Source organism: Danio rerio, chromosome 13 (genome assembly GCF_049306965.1).
Source record: "Danio rerio strain Tuebingen ecotype United States chromosome 13, GRCz12tu, whole genome shotgun sequence".
NCBI lineage: Eukaryota > Metazoa > Chordata > Actinopteri > Cypriniformes > Danionidae > Danio > Danio rerio.
The window spans coordinates 35,582,404-35,592,857 of NC_133188.1; the positions used below are offsets into that span (position 1 = coordinate 35,582,404).

Genomic DNA, 10,454 nt, shown 5'->3' on the forward strand with positions numbered 1-10,454 from the left:
TTGCTCTATAAACAAGTGTGTCTTTGACTTTACAGACAAAGCAGAATAATATAATAAGAAAATACCAGTTTGCAACATCAAGCAGCTTAACAAGCAGTTTTTAAAGTGAATTGAATAAGACCGGAGGTCTCAGGCCAAATTGATTCAAATGGCTGCACCCGCTTGTACGAGAAGAATGAAGTCAATATGCTTCAATATTGTTAATTTTGCTGACAGTTTTAGATTATATACTTTTGTGTTTCACAATAATGTGAATCTTTACAAAAAATTATGTAACATGCAATTTAATATCCGGCTGTATGCAACCTAAACTAAACAGATGAAATAACCCATGAAAAGACAAACTTTCAGCAGAATTTGACTTAAACTCTTAAAAACTGTGATAACTAACCCCAGTTACCTCTGATATCCAAATAACCGAGAGTCATTACCTGTCTGAATTGGAGTTATGAGAGAAAGCACAACATTTGTGGAACATGAACATCCACACACACACAGAGAGATCATGACGTCACCTGCGCACTGAGAAAGATGATAAAGTGTTCCATTTATGTTCGAGTTACAGCTTCACCGTTGGCCAGATCTGAGCTCCAGAACAAACCCGAGAGCAGGAAGGGAGAGAGCCATTAAAAGAAGGAAGATGGGAATAAAAAAGGTGAAAGGAAGATAAAAACAGTTTACTCATTGAGGGAGGGAGATTGGACAGTGGGAATGTGTAGAGAAAAAAAGAAAGCAGTAAAACATCAAAGACCCCCAAAAACCAGCAAAACGCAGAGCACGGAATAAAAACCAAAGAGAGGAAATGAAGATTAAACAGAGAGGGAGAGGAATATTATCCACGCAGCTAACACAAATCAGATTTTAATAACCACATAATTGCTATTATCATTTTTATTATTCTTACAAGTTATTCTTTTTCTCCTCCATGTATACACGAGTGATCTTCTTGTCTCTCTTCAAGTGAAGTCTTTTTGGCAACACAAACTGGCAAACATCCCAACAACAGGAACTATAGATCGAAAGACCCCCCAAAAAAGTGTGGGAAAATGTCTGGGCAGATCTAGCGGAGATCTGCGTTTAGCCTGAACATACCTTTCATGCTAACAGTCCTGCGACACCAAGCAAAAGGACGATTTCAATCGTTCTGGCCATCAGTTTCTGTTTAGCGATTTCAAACTTTTGCAATTGATCATCCATCCAGAACTTCCCAAGATCTGAGACGCTGCTCCCATCAGAAGCTGCTCTGGCGTTCCTCAGCCCATAAATCTCCGCAGCTTTTTTATTTCTCTGTTCATCAGAGCCCTGAAACTGTTCCGTATGTCTCTTTCCCCTCTCCGCTGGTGAACGTCATGGGCCTGTGCTGTTCGTGCTGAAACGTCCAGTTTGTGTTGTGTGAATGCAAGACAGCTGGACAGGGTTACACACTTAATAGCAAGCAGGGCCCTTTGGGTGGAGGACACTTGCCGAGTGGAGATGCCTTCAGTTTGGACATCTCGAATGAAGAGACTTGAAGAAGTTGCAGGATTCTGTTGCAGATGAATAAGGTAAATGTATATCAAAATCATTTTGTAATCGATGACAAAGAGCTTTTTTGAATGTTGTAAATGTATTACAGGATAGCATTGAGCATGAGGAAAAGAAAAATTAATTTTCTAAGGTGTTACAATCAAACAGTTGTCTTATTAAAGTGCTTATCAATGCATGTTTTCAAGTTTTGATATATTGACATATATATGAGAAATTTACAAAATATCTTCATGGACCATGATCTTTACTTAAAGAGCCAATATTATCCATGAAATAGGGTCATATCTTGATTGTAAGGGTCTCCAACAACAGTCTAATATGCATGCAAGGTCAAAAAACACTTTCATGGTCTTATTATCTGCATTTATTTTTACCTAATTATTCCAGCGACTCCTGTATGAATCGTCCAGTGATTCATTTGTTCCCAAACCCCTCCTTAGCGCAAAGCTAATCTGCGCTGATTGGACCGATGACAGTCTGTTGCGATTGGTCGACTGCCTTCAGTCAGAGAGTGAAATGCCCAACAGCTAATCAGCAATATAAAAGTAATCACAGTTCATACACGCTCGATAGTGTAGGCGTGGATTTTAGCTGCCAGTGGGTCAATGTAAATACAGTCGATGGACTTGAAAATACAGATGACTAACTATTTTATTGAGCAAAAAACTGTTGAGGAGATCTCCTAGCTTGTCTCACTCTGCTCTTTTACAGACACACACACAAACACACATATTGCCCTCGTCCTTGCGCGCGCACACACCCACACACACACACAAAAACACACACACACCTCCGGACGACAACGCACGTGCACACACACAAACACATACACATACCTCCGGACGACAGCGCACGCACACACACACCCACGCACACACTACCCTCGTCCACGGAGCTCCGTAAACAAAGCAGCACGCGTCGCGTTTTTAACGTGACTTTGCACGCGATAAGAGAATATAGCCAGTTAACCTGATACAGTACACGCGGTTACAAGTAAAAAATCACAACTAAATACATTTGCAAGCTAGAGTCAACTAGGCAACAACTTTAATCGCACGTACTTACACTTGAGAAATGGAGGAAGAAACCCATCCTGACGTCTATCAGTAAGTTACTCTTTACTGATCCTTCCTTTAACAAACACCGATGAAGTATTCTTTGTAGCATATAGTTTGCAGAAGTTTCCAGTTGTTTCCAACTGCTTGGTTATAATGCTGAGGTTTCATCTTTGGGTAGAGACTCAATAATATCCATCTGCAGTGGGACTTCAATCGACCAGCATGTTTGTGTGCGTGTGTTTGTGGGTGTGTGTCTGGGTTTCTGTGTCAGAGGGCGGGGCCTCAGGTTTCAAATTTCCCGGGTTTGCGCGTGCACGTGAATAACTTGGTTTCGTTCGTAAGTCATGGCGAAACACCTAATAACTCGGTATCAAGGCGACTCGTTTGAAGCACTATGAGTCAACTCTTTTATAGATGAATCAACTGTTTTAAACACTGTACTCTTACAGATTTAAGCCTTAGCTGGATACTTCACTTCACTTAGAGCTGTGTTACACACTACATGGAGGGGAATTTTCAAAAACCCATAATATGGGCTCTTTAATAAATTCTATTTTTTGGCACAAATAAAAAATAAAATATTGCTATTGCCAAAAACATTGTAACAAAATGGTGCTGGACAATAGAGCTGCACAATTCTGGCTAAAATGACAATCGAGATGTTTTTGCTTAAAATAAAGATCACGATTTTCTCACGATTCTGTAGATGTAAAATAAAGGTATGGTAAAAACAAACATACATCATGACAAAATCAGACATTTGCCATTATCAGATTATATTCAACAATATATAGGCTAGAGTACTTATACTAACATTGTAAACATTTATTTTCATGCACAGCTGTGGGTTCGCCATGAAAGAAAAAACATATCAAATGCTTGTCATAATCATAACTCTAAAATGCTATACAATCATTTAAATGAATAGCACTTTCGGTTTCATTCTGACTGCTAAGTGCTTTTTCATACTTCGCCCGCGGCTCCCAAACGAAACTCATTATCGTGACAAGTCTAATATAGTGAAAGAATCAGTTTATTAACTTGAGTTTGATAAATGGCATCTAAACCATGTGTTTTTGGTAAAGAAAGCGAAAGATAACTAGTGCCATTTCCCTTAACCTAGCTAAAAATTAGGTGATGATATTCCTTTTTATAACTTCAGGTCACTCGGAAGGTGGTGAAATAATAAATTTGTGCCACCTACTCTTCGCTGATAAGATACACAGCCAGGTACACAACATTCCTGTGTGACTCAGGCGATACTTCCGGGTTTCTTCCCACCACAGCCTTGATTTTGCTTTTTAAATGGCGGCCACGTGAAATCAGTCTATGCTCAGTACAGGTGGGAAGAAATCAAAATGATAATACAAGTCAAAGGGTCAAAACTAGGCTAAGACAACTCTTCGTAGTGCTACAGGATAACAAGACTCAGCCACTAGTGTGAGTAAGTAAATTCTGATGTTGAATTATTATGTTTGAGATATGCTTGCAATCTGTCATATTAGACAATTTTATTCACTGGTAAAATCAGACATTTGCCATTATTATTTTTTATTTATTTGCTTGTTTATTTTACAGGGACAATACACTTGACATTAGCCCCTTTCACACAGTGATACCGGTAAATATCCGGAAAATTTACGGAACGACTTTACCGGTATATTGAAAAAAGCGCTGTTCACACAGGCGAGGACGTTACGGAATTTTTCCGGAAAAGAGCATTCACACATCCATTCCAAAATACCGGTAAATTCTGACATCATTCACTACAAATGAGCTTTAAACGGCTGCGCTTGTATTTGTAAACATTTGACTAAATTACAAACTCTGTGGATGATCAATATTGTGAACAACTTTCGCATTTCGAGATGTTCAAAATATGTGCGTGTGCAGGCGCTCACAGGCTGTTTCATGGGCACACGCAAAGCTTGAAGGTAAACAAACAACGGCTTATCATAAGCATCTCATCGATGATCATTTACACAGTTGGCATTAAGAAGAACATATAAACGTGATCTGACTAACTTCAAGCAGCTAAATGTGTCTGGGAAAATATTCAAAGGCTTTTATTCTCATAAACCGCGCGGACGTAAATGCGTCTGACTGTTCTGATTGGCTAAAGCAGACGTCTTACGTCAGCACGTTCTAGACGTGCACACGCTTATTCCGGAAATCTTCCTTCTGCGTTCACACAGCGCAGCATTCCGGCAAATTGCCGGTAATGTTACAACTTCTCTTTCCGGAAAATAGCCAGAACGAATTTACCGGTATTTTCAAAAAGGACCTGTTCACACATACAACCTTTCCGGAAAATTGCTGGTAATTTTCCGGAAAGGTCTGTATGTGTGAAAGGGGCTAATGTTATACAAAGATAACCGATGTCGTGTACATAGGGCATATAGCATGAAGCTAATTTGCAGCCCTCGTCCCTGGTTAGGCTTTACATTACAAAAAAATAATAATAATAAAAAAATACTAATAATTATCAGATTATATTCAACAATATATAGGCTAGAGTACTTATACTAACATTGTAAACATTTATTTTCATGCACAACTGTGGGTTCGCCATGAAAGAAAAAACATATCAAATGCTTGTCGTAATCATAACTCTAAAATGCGATACGATCATTTAAATGAAGTGCACACTTTCGGTTTCATTCTGACTGCCTGTGACTCAGGCGATACTTCCGGGTTTCTTCCCACCACAGCCTTGATTTAGCTTTTTAAATGTGGGCCACGTGAAATCAGTCTATGCTCAGTACAGGTGGGAAGAAATAAAAACGATAATACAAGTCAAAGGGTCAAAACTAGGCTAATAACAACTCTTCATAGTGCTACAGGATAACAAGACTCAGCCACTAGTGTGAGTGAGTAAGGTGTATTTGTAGTTCTTGTAATTATTGATCATGAGTTTCAGCTGTGTGTGAGTGTCCAAATTATAGTCAGCTGAACCGGGTGTTAATTAGTGCACAGCATCATGGTAGTTGTAGTTCTTGTAGTGGCCGATGTGTAATTATCCAGCAATCTGCAACTGTTCAATCGCTGGTGATCATAACAAACATACTTGTGCAACATAAGACTGGACTTGTGGTCCAGGGACACTAATGTTACCTCATTTAAGTGACAGTGAATCTCATTTAAATGTCATTAACTACTGTGGACTAACCTTTACATTTTTTATTTGATACAATGCACTTATTACGTAGGCACAAGAATCTAATTACATCTGTAATTACATTATTTACTCCAAACGTTAACACCCTTAAACCTACCACCACAAAACCGTATCTATATTCCACCTCAGTAGTAGCAAAAGTGTTTTGCAATCCAACATGAATTGGATAAACACACTGTGCCTAACAATGCATTTTGGAGGATGCAGTGGTTCAAGACACCTAGTGGGACCATTACAGTTTACCATTGTAACATGAGCACTTTTTTTCATAAAATTACAAACATATGTGCATCAGTTTTCTTCCAAAGTGACTTCCTATTGTGACAGCTTGGTCTGCTATTTGGTGTATTTGTGCTAAACAGCCTATTGTAAGTCTTCATAAAACAGCCTTAGCAAAAATACATATGTGAAAACTTGCCCTGACATTTTTGTAACTGGAAAACTGACATTTCTGCAGAAACCTACATTTCTAAGATGCACCCATAAATGTGGCAAATTCTCATTGATTTCTATTAGAGGGGCTTCTTAATGTTTTATACTTTATACAGCTATGGAAAATACATTTAAAAGTGATCTCAATTTATCCGCATTTACATAGATAAATATATGTGATTGAGTAAAATGTATTTATTTTAATTTGTAAGCTATTGATGACAATTCTTCCAAATTTAAATAATAATATTGTCTTTATAACATTTTTTATGCAACACTTTTTGTCCCAATTCACACTATTAACAAACAATTAACTATGTCTATTAGCAAAATGAGCTACTTATTTTCTGCTAAGTAATAGTAATGTTGTAGTTGGTTTTGGGTAGGATTAGGGATGTAGAATAAGATCATACTTTCTAAGTGCTACTAAACAGTTAATATCTTAATTACAGGTAGGTAATAAACCAGTAGTTATATCTGTGAATTGTGAGTTTAAATAAAGTGTTACACATTTTTGTGCATAAACTATCAAAGAGTTTCAATGTTTTTTTTTTTTTTTTTTCATGTGTATATTAAGTTTTAGACAACACAATGACAATGTAGCACAAAAACACATTAACAACTTAGGAAGAGTAAAGAATCATTATTTGGTGGAATGACCCACACTGTAAAAAAAGAAAAGTTGAATCAACTTAAAATTTTAAAGCAACCAGCTTCAGGACATTTTTGATTTTACTCAGCAAGCTGGCTTACAATTTTGGGTCAAGAGTTGAGTGAACTGTTTTTACAGTGCAGATTTCAATCACAGCTAATGAACAAAATTTGCTATTTTTAAACATTTAAAATATTGTCCATTAACCAACTGTTATTCTCTGCAAGAAAAAAAGAAAAAAAAGCTAAATAATATTTTTATTTAAAATTAAGAAAATGTGTTATACACAGTGTGGGGGTAACCTGCGAGTTCAGTAAAACACTACTTTTCTAAGTAGCAATTAAAGTAATGCATTGCTTTAAAAAAAGAAAGCAATTATATTTCACTTATTTAAAAAAAAATTAAGTTACTTTTTATTTTAATTAATTATCTTTTCAAAAAAATTATTGCTGAAATAAAATGATCGTAGTCATATTGAATCATGCACTCAAAGACTGCATTCATTATTTTGAATGAAGCATCTCTTATCATTACGTGACAGGAAGCTTGTGCTCCAGGCACTCAGGATTGTTTGCTGAAACTGTGGATTAACGTTAATAACGTTGTAAATAATGCTTTTTTACTTGGACAGACTGATTGTTTTGCTTCCAAAGGCATTATCAAGAGCCATGGCTATTAATTCTGTCTTAATTCTTAGTCATTAATTCAATTTCATTCAATTAGATTTAATTTAATTTAAGTTTATTTGTATATTGCTTTGCAGAATGATTATCTTTCAACAATAATGCATTACAAAAATAAATTCAGAAAAGTTAAGGTTATTATTTAACATAACTTTATTAGTTACTAATAAAGTTAACTTAGTAACTACCTTTTAACAGTAAAAGTTACTAAACATAAACATAGTTAATCTGCAGTTATATAGAGTCTAGGTAATGTCTACTGTATGTGTTCATGTTTAATGAAGTGTATTTGTGTATTAAGTGTATGTGTTGTCCTCATTTAAATCTTGCCTGTATTTTTTTTGGTTCTCAAAGTGACATCAAACAAATCCCTAAGAACCACAATTTCAGCTAAAACCCTTCTTCAATGTTTTACCAAAGAAGAAGAAGAAGAAGAAGAAGAAGAAGAAAAAAAACGCCAACATTTTGGATAACCCGGGGGTGAGTAAATTAACAACAAATTTAGTTTGCTGTAAATGAAAACCAGCTTCCATCTGACCTACAGTCACTGATCAGCCTTACTAATGAAGATTTGGCTCCAGATTTCTTTGGCTTGTGAGCCGTTTTCATTTTTTTTTTTGATTTGTGGTGCAGGTGACGCTGTTCACAGTAATGAGTTCTGAGAAGAGAGCGCATGAATATCTTCCTCCATCAGACACCCGATACAAACAAATGCTGTTTTAAAGAGGAAACATTTGTTACAGGAGGAAGGCCTGTGGGACTGTAGCGCAGGAAGCCCAGCCTCGTTTCTGCTGCTTCAGTGGAGATGCTGATTTGTAAGAGTTTGGAAAGAGTTCTCAGGACGTCCCATAAAGTGCGGCTGTATCAGTGGTTCTAATCTAAGTTCAGATGTTTGGGTGGGTTTGACCTGAGGTCGTCTTCACCCCTCAATAAAGTTAACTGTGACCTGCAGAGTTAACATGCTCTGGGAAACAGGCTCCAATAGATAAAACTTTTTACTTTAAGCGCATTCAAAGTTTATGAAGAATTTCTATAGGATTTGAGAGATATATATAAATACAAATAAACTTTTAAAAAAATGTTTTAAAGTGTGTTTTAAAAATGTTATTTAGCCAAATGCTTTTACAGGTTGCTTGTAAATTTTAATTTTTCTAAGGATTATTCTTATTATAATTAAACAAATCCCTATTTGTTAATAATAATAATGTATAACTAATAATGTATATTTATAATAATTAATAATAATAATAATAATAATAATAATAATAATAATATTTTGTTTTGTCATTATTTGTGTCTTTTATAGTTTCAGCAAATTGTATTATTAAAAATTTGTTGATGTGGACACAAAAGATTGTGTTAGCTATAACGTTTTAATTATAATTTTTTTAAACAATATTTATTTATTTATTTATTTATTTATTTATTCAATCAGACTTTTTGGCCTGTATTTACTTACTTGGATATCGTAATTGTGGCTTTTTGTTTGGATGAATGAAAGAAAAAATAAAATAAATTAAAACACTGAACAACTTACTGAATGAGTGAGTGAGTGAGTGAGTGAGTGAGTGAGTGAGTGAGTGAGTGAGTGAGTGAGTGAGTGAGTGAGTGAGTGAATGAGTGAGTGAGTGAGTGAGTGAGTGAGTGAGTGAGTGAGTGAGTAAAACCAAACCAACGAATGAACCAATCATTGAACCGATGAACCAACCAACAAACATTCTAACCAACGAATTAACCAACCAACCATTGAACCAACGAGCAAACTTACGAACCAACCAACAAATAAACCAACCAATGAATCAACAAACCAACCAACCAACCAACCAACGAACCAATGAATGAACAAAAATAATAAATAAATGATAATAATTACATAAAACAAATAAAAATAGTGTAAGACACTGACTCACTTACTGAGTAAGTGAGTGAGTGAGAGTGAATGAATGAATGAATAAATGAATGAATGAATGAAGCAACTAACCAACGAACCAACCAATGAACACACCAATGAATGAATGAACCATCCAACCAACCAATCAATGAACCAACCAACAAACGAACCAACCAACCAACGAATGAACCAACCATTGAACCAACAATTAAAACCAATCAGCCATTAAAACAACGAATAAACGAACCAACCATTTAACCAACCAACAAACGAACCATCGAATGCACCAACCATTGAAAAAACCTACCAACCAACCAACCAACCAAGCAACCAACCAACGAACAATGGAATGAATTAATAATTAAAATGTATAAACTAAAAATAAAGGACTATACTATAAGAAAATAAATAACTTCATGCTTAAAAAGTTTCCAATATTCTAATAACACACAAATGCTATACCAGACCCAAATCTTCTAACTAATACCTGGAGTAGGTGCAGGAAAATATAAACACTGTCTCTTTCAGACAAAAATAATGGCTTTTCTGTAATAAGCACTACTTACAGATAATTACCCTTCCGAAACAGACACACTGTGAAGCCCCAATGGCTACTGGCAGTGACAGAGATCAACTGAAGACCTGGCATCGCTGCTGTCTGTTTCTGATTGTGTGCTGTGTAATTGAAAAGGCTGTTCCTCAGGCGAATGACCGCTCCAGTTATGGACATGCTCGAGATGGTTTTGGATTTCCTCTGGTTTGATCAGAATGTTGGCCGCTGCCCTCATTTTGAGTCATCTTTAAAGCTCTTCTCCTGCTGGACTAAAAATAGGCAGACCTGCATGTCCCCATTTTTGCTGATCAGAGGAAATCCTGCTGGTTTTCTTCAAGAGCTTTAAATGAACAAGGGAGTCTCAAGAAAATAACGTCAATGGGCCATCTTTTATTCACTACTGATATTTTCAACACATTTTGGAGAGTTATGTCAAAATCTATTTGTCTGTAATAGCTGTCATTTAATTAAACATTTAAT

The 10,454-nt window shown here is 36.0% G+C and overlaps 1 long non-coding RNA gene across 1 annotated transcript; it reads left to right on the forward strand.

The window, feature by feature from the left end:
* Positions 1 to 579: 579 nt before the first annotated feature.
* Positions 580 to 8,602, forward strand: LOC141377027 (uncharacterized). Its single transcript, XR_012388812.1, has 3 exons — positions 580 to 1,544; positions 7,885 to 8,010; positions 8,164 to 8,602. It is a non-coding gene; the product is annotated as an uncharacterized lncRNA (long non-coding RNA).
* Positions 8,603 to 10,454: the final 1,852 nt, after the last annotated feature.